At 33.8% G+C, this 11,217-nt stretch overlaps 1 long non-coding RNA gene across 1 annotated transcript; it reads right to left on the reverse strand.

Moving 5' to 3' along the window:
* Nucleotides 1-3,637: 3,637 nt before the first annotated feature.
* LOC113358823 lies at nt 3,638-5,912 on the reverse strand. Its single transcript, XR_003364739.1, has 3 exons — nt 5,677-5,912; nt 4,422-4,495; nt 3,638-3,914 (listed from the first exon to the last, which is right to left on the reverse strand). It is a non-coding gene; the product is annotated as an uncharacterized LOC113358823 (long non-coding RNA).
* Between the last annotated feature and the right edge of the window lie 5,305 nt (nt 5,913-11,217).

Raw genomic sequence — 11,217 nt, forward strand, 5'->3', positions numbered from 1 at the left:
CCGCTACACAGCTGGTCATATCAATATTTTTTTAGACCCACTAAACAGCTGGTCATAACATGCAAGAAAAAAGAAAAATACCCGCTACACAGCTGGTCATAACCCTGACAATAATAAAAAAAAATTTATGTAGACCCGCTAAACAGCTGGTCATAATATGCTTTTTTTTTAACGAATAGTAGAATATGCATAATATGGGTCATAATAATTAATATGGGTCATAATAATTCCCCCACACTTACATTTTGCTAGTCCTCGAGCAAAACAGAAAATTGACCCGCTAAACAGCTGGTCATCTCATATCAACTTTTTTTATAGACCCGCTAAACAGCTGATCATAATTTTTTTTTATTTTTTTTAGACCCGCTACACAGCTGGTCATATAATAAGATAAAGAGACCTGCTACACAGCTGGTCATGATTTGCAAGGAATTTCTTGAAAAAATAAAGTAAAAAATTTAACCTCTCCCCCACAATTAAACATTACATTGTCCTCAATGTAATTGAGTCATCCAACGCAAATATTAAGACGGGAAATGCAAAAAGTAAACCAAAATAAAAATATAAATAAATATACCTACTGGAATGTACAGAAATGGATCCCCAAAGATTAACAGCCTGAAAATTTGGGGATCAACCCAAAATACAGTATTTACAAACGACAGCTTCACAATTATGCTATGAAAATATGGTGACATTGAAACTGTCTGAAATAGAGGATTACCCCTAAACCTAATTTTTACTTCACATGGAAGTGGGTACAGCACATAATATGAGGATACTATTGGGAAAGGTAAATTGTCAATAGGCTCATGCACGGTATCAGAAACAGGGACGTCATATGGGTATTTGGATGCAAAGTATTCCAACAAATTTTTTGAGGCACATAATTCTAACCCTAAATTAGGTAACTTTTGGAAGTATATGGGACTAGAAACAACCTCTAAGTCGGGTGAAAGATTTTGCGAGATAGATTCTCCTAATAAATTAGACAAATCATCTACACAATCATTCACAGGGTCATCTATAAATTCTGTCTCGACCAGAGAGTCACTACAAGACTGATCATCATCATCATATAATTTTTTACATTCCATAATTCTCAATCTTAAGTCCAAACTAAGTGGTGTGTGTTTATAATACTTCTCATATATCTCTAGAGGAGATTCTTCACTTACCACATGTGGATCAAAAACTCCATACTGTTGCCTACGCTTATATTCAGCAAGCGTCATCTCAGACGAGGTTTCCTGATAATTTGACTTTCTACGTTTATATTCCGCCAGTGTCATCTTAGATGACGTATCCCCAGAAGAAGTCATCATCCTCAAAATGTCCCTGAAAAGAAATACAAAAACAAACGCATAAAAAAGAAAAAAAAATCTAAAATTTTTTGAAAATACTGTACAAAATAAAAAAAAATAAACCTAAAAATTAATTTAAAAACAAATCCGCGTCGGCGACGCCAAACTTTGATGTGATTTTCAATTGTTGTTGTAGTAGTATAAGATTCCAACTCTAGGATTTGTGAAGACTAAATTTAAAGGTTTAACGAAAATAATAAAAGAGAGCTACTGGGACTAGGATTCCACCGAATTGATATCATAAGGCTCAATTATTCATTCTCAACAATTATCGCTCAATTAAAATAACATCGACTCTTATTTTGCCAAAGTAGATTCTCAAAATATTAGTTATAAATCGTAAGCATGGGACATCAAATGTTTAAGCAAGCATGACCCATCAAATAAAATAATAACTAATTAATTCGAATCATAATTCTATTTTAATTAGTGCAAAAGTCATATAGAAAATAAAATAATTTTACCCGTGTATGAAATTCGAATTCCTCCGTCTACCCAGTGTAGAGGTCTAGCTCATCATGTTGTAGACACTCTTAAAAGATTATTTTATTGCTCGAAAAGTGTTTACAATGGTGAAAATGAAGAAAAATTAAACACAACTATTTTGCTCTTCCAAAACTCCCCCCTCTCCGGATACCTGTTTGGTCCTATTAGCACCCTACTTATACACAACAACCCATTACTCAAACATCTTTTCAAAATATTCTTCCATAACTCCACCAGATCTTCTCTTTAATGAAAGATATCTCAGGAATAATTTCTTTCTCCATTTATCACACATCTTTCTCTATTTTCTAGAATAAAATCCTAGGGATATTATCTTTTTTTATTTATAAATAAAATCACAGATTTTCTTTCTCCTTTTCAATAAAAACAAACTCATCAATATATTATCTCTTTTAACTTCAAGATATGAAAACTTCCTGTATAATAGGAAAGAAGATATCTTTTCCTTAAATCTTTGAGATCTCCCATGAATTATGTGAATTTGTTTCAGATGAAGAAGAAGAGGGTGCCCCTATCCATTTGTTGGGTGCCCGTATCTGATATGATGGGTGCCTTTATCAGTTCCTCTGGTTGCCTTTAACACTTTTTCGAGCTATTTTTCCAAAAGAGCTTATTTCCTTGAAAAGACTTAAAACAAGATTATTTAGTGATTAAATTAGTCATCGCGAATGTAGTTATGGGTGAAAATGCGTCACACTTACGTGCTCATCAGAAATCAAGATATAGTTTTGTTCAACTAAATTAGGCAACAAGCTTGATATAGAAACACTTGTGAGTTCGACCTAGCAATGCTCTAATGAAAACTCCATGGACAAAATAACACAGGGAGGATGATAGGGGATCACCCGGTTTGATACCTCTAGTTGGATCAAATACATTACAAGGTGTATCATTCACCGTAACAGTTACGTAGTTGTACTAATACACGGAAAAACCATACTGTCACACCAATCATCTGCAAAACCAAAACTCTTATGTACCTTTATCAAGAAACTTTATTCCAGTCTCTCAAAAGCCCTGAACATATCTGCCTTCAGTACTAACCAACTACCTTCACCTTCCTTCCTCTTTATTGGATGGACAATTTCATGGGAAATCACAATATAATTGTTGATCAATCTCCCAGAGACACAAGGAAAATGATCATCTCTAATAATGGTTTCATTCTTGAACAAGAATCTTGGAAACAATTTTGTAGGATATATTATATAATCTTATAGGTCGCTAATATGCAGAGAACCTAGGATTCTTCATCTCGGGGATCAAATATATGTATGTTTTATTCTTGTGCTTCAGCAAGTGCTTGGAATAAAGAAAAAAAACTAATTAACCATACTTCTTCACCAATTGTATGCCATTGAGACTTGTAAAATCCAGCAGAAAATCCTTCAAGACCAGGTGTTGATCAACTCTCCATACCTTTAAGAAGTTGAAGTACTCCATCATTGCTTGGAGCTATTAAGAGACTTGTGATAACTTTTTCTATAATAAGAGTATATTGAAGGGAATTTCTGTGATGATAGAATTAGCGGTGGTGATGATAGATAGAAAGTGAGAATGGTAAGTAACTCAGAAATGTCTTCTCTAGTATTCTTCCATAAACCATCTTCCCCTTTCAAAAAATAAATATTATTTCTTGATTTCTTCTTGTTTTTTGATATATTAAAATACTTAGTTTTTGTAGCGCCCCTTCTCCTTAAGACAATATTTAGGATTCTAAACCCAAAACTATATTAAACTGAGATAAATATTTTCGAGACGAATCAAGACATAAACTAGACTTTTCATATTATACAAAACCATCTAATTTACAGTGTTTTGTTTGTTAATATACATTATACATATTATATACATTCAGGGGTTAGAGACTAGCTTACACACAAAATACTCAAAAAGAGAAAACACCTTCAGAAGTTACAAGACTGCAAAAAAATAACACTGAGACCAGCAACGATCTCACAAGAGCATAAGTTAAGTCCACTTAATCGACCCAAACGTCAATTTCTCTTTCGGCCGAACCAACACCACTTACACCAGAGCTACCTGTCACTAACAACGAGGTGGAAAGAGTGAGATAAACAAGCCCAATGAATACTTACACCACTTCAACATAATCATCAAAGTTGAATTCTAAGAATGCAAGTTTTCTTCAAAGATAATAACACAATTCATTCACTGGAGTAAACAAGCCAGTATTTTAAACATCAAAAGAAAACAGCACACACAAGTACAATCATGTATATAGAACTACTCCTTCATCGAACAATGTATAATATTTGTGCTAACCACACTCATTAGCTATTGATATCACCAAGACCATGATGACCCACTCTAAGCAATAAATGTTGAATGTAAGTAGTTATAAAAAGAAGGAGCAGAGTCCTATATACCACAAAAAGGAAATTCTTATTTCCCACACAATCACAGAGGCGAACAAGCACAAACCAGGTCCTTTCCAAGTGATGGAAAGAGTAACAGAATCTACAGAATTTTCGTAACATAATTTTGTAAAGCCATCAATGGTTACGAAAAAGTAATGCAAGTTCCCACCTCAACCTCTACTCAAACCTCAAACTTCGCAATCCGCCCACTGAATTCAAAGACACCTATTCAAACAGTACAACCTGCACAAAGTAGTGTGGTTAAAACTCACTTAAGTTTCAACCTCTAACACCCTTGTAAACAGCATGAGGGTCAAAGTTTCAAGGTGCATAAAACATTCATCGTTGATTCAAATTAAGCAACCAATAACTCTTTAGAAAGACAACAATCTACTCTACAAACTTCGTTAAGACATCATGAACCAAATCGAAATCTAGCATACCTATAAAAGTCCATAAAGACGCCTACTCACCGCAGTTACAAGCAAAATTCCATATTTCATAAAGAATACTAAAAAGTATCACAACTTAATCAATTGCCACTCCAAATCAAGCAACCTAAACCTTTACAGATTGATAGTTCGATGTGCTATAATCCCTGTGTAAGAACTAAAGTTAAAACAAGTTGCGAGTGTCAATTCTTCTTAAAAATAGAACTGCCAAAAGTGCTGGGCAGTTGATACACAAGCTGGCATACTTCAAATTGCATAATCTTAACTACAACATCAAATATCATGCTGGAATATTAGTTCAAAATATAACTAATGCTTATCAGTATAAGTCTTAGGCTAGTTTGTGAAACATATAAGTCAAAATCATTGTATAGTAGATCTGATTAAGAATATGCATATCTTACATCAATTATCTCAGAGCATAACACTTAATAACCCAGTTGATTCATTTATCAAAGGACCAAATTTCATGAAAAGAATCCATAACTCAGTTCATTACCTAAAGTGCCCTAAAATCGAGCTGAGATGTCGCAGGACAACACACAAATTTATGATATGATGTGGTCTGTTTCATTTCAAACAATATTCTTATGACATTTGACATTTAATATGACTTATAAGATCAGAACATACTTAACTCCAAACTCCAGCAGAGTTCTATCCTAAACATGAACCAACAATAAGATATTGAAAAACAAGATAAAAAATAACAACATAAAAGGTTTCAAAAGAAAACCCAAGGTTTTGATGCTCCACAGATTCACAAAATTCGCTAATCTCCCCCTTATTTCGAATTCCAATACTATCATGCTTCAGTACCAGGCATAGTTGAAAACAAACCCAATGAAACCCTAGGTTCTTCATGCTCAATTTGCTAGTAAAATTCACAACAGTAGAGTGATTGATTCATTGGAGAAGAAATTATATAAGTTCAATTGATCGGGACAAGGAGATATAAGGTTGAAATCGGACCTTTAATCATAAAACAAGAACAAAGAAAAACCCTTCTTTGGTTACTTCCAAATATCCATGGAAATTAGTAGATTATAATATGAAATTCATCACTTTCAAACACTCAAGATGAATCAGAATTGGTTACAAATTTTTCTAAACCTTTCGATGAATTTCTTTTCACAAGAAGCTCTCGTCGATTCCCGTCTGTTTTCTCTTACAGTGTCCACAAACCAAACTCTCGAACATATAAGTCTTAAGAGTTTCATCAAACATCATTTCCAAACATACCCCCAACGAGATACAAACGAACACTGTGTCAAGAGTGGAGTTCGCCACGTATCCATTAACTAGTGTTGACTAAGCTAAGGAAATTCAGAAAAACAGAGGTTCTAACACGTCACTAAGCTAGATAAGCACAATCAAAAACAATCACACCAATAAAGACCTTTAACATCCTAAAAAAAACTATTACCAAACAAGGCCTAACCAACCTCAGAGTTGGTTTCAGAAAATTTTCAAGCCACATCATCCCAATTATTGCTAAACAAGCCTAGCTAAAATAATAAACGAAGGATAAATCACAGGATCGCTACAGTTTTATTGTCCATCCCTTGACAAATTTATCTCTGATTTTTGTTTGTAGAAATCACTCTTAATTTGATGTCATTCTGGAGATCACAATTAAATTTAAAAACCTTGTTACTGATTGGTGGGGATAGTAAGTCTGAGCTTAAAATCTACCAATTTCTTGTTGCAGATAGTTAATTCTCTGATTTTTATATGGAAAGTGGCTTTTATTCCATTCAGAGAGGTAAGTTCTAATGCAATGTAGATGTTTAGATAACTTAAAATCTGGAGATCCAATAATAAAAGTACTATAAGCTTAGTAATTTCAGTAATACAAGAATTATCATGAAGCCAAGTAGGAAAAGAATTAATGGGAACCTACATTTTAGTTTGAATATTATCAGGAACTGACATGATAGGAGTATGGTCACTACCTACTTGAGTGAGATGTAAAAATTTTAGAATCACGAAAATAATCGTTATAATTGGCATTAACAAAAGCGTTGAATCAATTATAGATCTTTTCTAACTTGTACCAAGATTATTGTTGGTCCAAGCACGGATTTTAGTGTAAGTCATAAGTCCTCAAGACCATCATTAGACAAATAGTATAAATCCTATTATCTGAAGAAGAAACACATAGGTTATTACCCGCCAAGGTGGATGTTCAAATCTCTTAAATTAACCCAAGGTCGAATTTTTCTATCTCCTACTTTTATAAAGTCCCATTGTTTTTTTTTGGATAAATATAAAAATCCATTCACGCTTACTAGGGTAGTGAAAATGACCTAGAAGGGGAACATGTTTTGATTTCTCAAGTTTTGTTTCACAAAGGAAGATTAAATTAGAACTTTAGGTTCTAACTTGGTGATATCGTAGATGGTTTATAGTATAAGGATTACCAAATATCCATGTACCTTAAAGGAGAGAATCCTCGTTATGCACCCACAAATATCGCAATTGACACTTTGGAAAATTCCCAAGCAAAATGAATTTAGTGAAACAATAAAACTAAAAATAAATTGTAAATAAAATCAATTAAAAAATTAGGGTAAACAAGATGGGTGGGAGAAAGAGCATTAAGTAAAATGGCAGAGTTTTCACGTCGATCCTAGGTAATTAGCCTTCAAGCAACTCCTTTTGAGTCTTCAATTGTATTCACTCGTAGTAATTATCCTTCGAGCAAGTCCTTTTGAGCATTATCATACTTTTGATTTTGTGTTTCCCCCTCATTCTCAAAGTTTATACTATCTCTCTGCTGAGAAACTTCCTCTGAACCATAATCAGATTCCAGCAACATAGTACTTGGATGTGTTTCGATAGTATCTTGGTTGTCTGGCATGAAATATTCGAAGACTTTTCATTATGAAATCTTTTGTTTTTCATTATGGCTTTCATTTATTGCACCATGTTTGGAATTAATATCATGAATAACAATTCTGTCGTTATTGGTTACTATAAAAGGAAACTTGATTATTCATATGGGAATCCATGACCAGACCATCCACCACTTCACCACTGCGGTCATCCAGCATTATGGAGTTTTTGTCGGGCACCACTGTAGTTATCTAGCAGCAGCTTCCTGGGAAGTTACTCATTCATGGATTACTCTCGTCCTAACACGCTTAACTACAAATTCTTTTTTTAACTTTGGAGCAAATTGTGATAAAAAAGCGTCAGAGTTACTTTAGAGTATATGATTATTGATATTCCATTTGGTCAACCACTAGCGAAGATATTAGGTGTTACAATGAGTACTCTTTTTCCTCAGCGTTGTTTCTATAATCATGAAATTCTTTTTTATCCATTGCTTCAACATTGAGGTATTGTGGGAATTTTTGATGCATTTTAACTCGTGATGATCAATCACATATACAACACTCCTTATTAATATTATAAGGTTTCGTTTTAAAATTGTACTTGACCAAACACGTTCACCTGCTGTAGTAACTAACCATCTACCTCTTCTTAACGGTTAGACCCACCTCTGCAACTAATGGACCGAGTACACTACCTCTTCTTTATGATTTGTAGTAATAGATGTGACCTTTCTTTCAATATCATTACATATGTCTTCCACCAATTTCTCATTTAAGAGAATCTTCTGTATATTCCTTAATTGAACACTCCAGATTTGTTTAATGAACTGGTGATCACTAATAGGAAGCTTGATTATATTTTTGAAGAGAATGTAAACAACCGTTTACCATTCATGGTACCTTTCGGAGAATTTCATCAACTTAATTAGACTACCTTTGAAACCTAAACATTTTCCATGTGTAATTATCTCAACTTAGACTTTATCTAGTTATGAACCTTTTTCTGTAGATTACTTAGTTTAATTAAGTCCAATTGGTTATTACCGAGATGCCTCTAGGTCTATAATTACAGTTGAGCTACAAAGTAAAGTAGGCGAGAGAACAAAGAAAAGATAACTCTTATTGATCAAGTTAAACTGAATAATATGTTTGGGTTACAAAGTGAGTCTTTTTGGGCTTATATACAGTTATATGGCGTATGAATCACGCTATAAGTATGTCTATTGAGGACCCCTCGTGTAAACCCGGAGGTGATTTCAGGATCCACCCAGACTTTACTTCGTTGGTAACTTAGTAGCTTGTACCTATGATCTACATTATATCTCGATCTTTAAGCCTTAACTTCGATAGCCTTGACCTTATCTTCGCTTCATGCTCCAAAACTCATGTATTCCACGTGTCATGATATCAGTGCATGGTTTTGTTCTCATTCACAGTTGACTCATTAACCTCAGTTAGTACTCGATCCGAGAACTTATTATCTTTGACTCGGCCTGAGCTCTTTCTTTACACCGAGTTCTAGGACCTTACAAATGTCAGTAGTTGGTAGATATTATATTTTGTCATTTACAACTATAATACACGAAACTCCCCAACTGAACCTTGTAATAAATTCCATTGTGAACCGTAACTGAAGTCCCAATTGAATATTGTCGGACCTTATTGAACTTTCAATTAAACCTTGATGAAAATCTCTGTTCCAAGTTAAAAATCCTACATAAACCAAGTTTGGATGCAAACCTAACTCTCATATACCTTTAAACTCCTATCAATCTCCTTTTCCCATCTTCAAAAATCAATGCAGCAACACAAATCAATACCTGATATCTCAAACGCTAGATTTAAAATATATATATTTTTTTTATCATAACTTCAAAACCATTTCAATATTACCGCTGCTTATAATTCAAAAACCCTAATCATCAAGTATGGTACTCAAAACCTCAATTATGACTAAACCACTTTATTTAAATATGTTGTTCTTTTAATTCTTTGAGGGAGTTCATCAGTTCATACATTTGAGCAATTCGACTTCTTAAATGAGTTTCATATGTGCATAACCAGAAACACAGGAGTAAATACATGAAAATTTGATTGTCATTAATAATAAAAAAAATTATAGAATAGAAAAATCAAAATTAATCGGGAAAAATCAAGACTTTAATGGTCAACGACAAGTCTAGATACCGTCACTTAATGTTTCAAATATTGAACACAAAGTTAATGTGTCGTACATTTACTAGGTACCAACAGTTAAGTAGTCCGAAAATTAAACGTAAAATGGACCAAAATCTTAAAAAACTCAAACCATATAAGTAAGAAAACTAAACAAGGGTAACTAGATAAATAATCAACTAGGATAACTAGATAAATAATCAAGAGTTGAAAGGAATCATAGAAATGGCGTAAAATGGAGCTTTTTCAGTTTCAGTTGAATTTAGGAACTTGGCGGACAATTTCATTTGGAATTTTTTATCAGTTTATGGTGCAACTGACCCTGCGGATTAGGATCAGTTCTGGCAAGAGGTTGATGATATTCGTTTGCTGTTGACGGATCCCTGGCTGATAGGTGGAGATTGGAAAGCATTTTTGTATCCTAATGAAAGAAAAAATTCTGGTGGATGTGCTAGGAGTAGAAGATGCTTCAGGGAATTTATTAACAACCACAGTCTCATTGACATTCCGATGTCAGGTATGTTACACATGGACGAATTCACAAAATCCACCTATTTTGGTTAAGATTGACAGATTTGTTTTCAATGTGGAATGAGAAGAAAGATGCATATCATTGGTGCAATACAAATTAAGAAGGCCGATATCTGATGATGCACCAATTCTTTTGGACTATAATGCAGGTAGCACTTATAAGCCTTCATTTAGGTTTGAACACTATTACTTGAATCATCCAGATTTTTTGGAAAACATGAGAGTATGGTGGAATAACCTAATTTTCTTTGGAAGTCCAAGTTTCATTCTAGCAAATAAACTACATCACTAAAAATTTTCATTAAGAAGTGGGGAAGGGAGACTTTTGGTTCTTTGCAGATTGAAGTAGATAACTTAGAAAAGCTTATTGATGTTTACGATAGCTTGGAGGAGATTAATGCTTTCAATGAGGATGATTATACAGCCAGAGAGCCTACAAAAGTACATCACAATAAAGCATCTTTAAACCTTGCAAGGAATTGGCACGCAAGAGCAAAGGGATAGTGGCTTGCGGATGGTGAGAGAAATTCTAAGTTTTTCCATAAAAATGCATCTTACAATCAAAAAGCGAATTCAATAAATAGTCTTTTGATCAATGGTGTAATCAGTCATGACAAAAAAGCTTATCAATGAAGAAGCTAAGAAGTTTTATGAGAATGTTTTCACTGAAAGTGTGGTGTCAAGGCCCATTTTTGACAATCTTGTTCTTCCTTCAATTAGTGTCCATAACAGCATAATGTTAGAGAAACTGTTTGAGGAGGAGGAGGTAAGGAAGGTGATATGGAGTTTTGGTACTAATAAGTCTCCGGGCCCAGATGGATACACAATGGAAATTTTCAAGGAAATATGGGATATAATCAAAGGTGATTTGCGGGCAGTAATGAAAGAATTTGAAACAACTGGAAGATTGGATTGGAGATTAAATTGTACAAACGTAGTGCTTATACCAAAACGTGATGGGGTAGCT

The sequence above is a fragment of the Papaver somniferum genome, chromosome 3, assembly GCF_003573695.1.
Source record: "Papaver somniferum cultivar HN1 chromosome 3, ASM357369v1, whole genome shotgun sequence".
Classification (NCBI taxonomy): domain Eukaryota; kingdom Viridiplantae; phylum Streptophyta; class Magnoliopsida; order Ranunculales; family Papaveraceae; genus Papaver; species Papaver somniferum.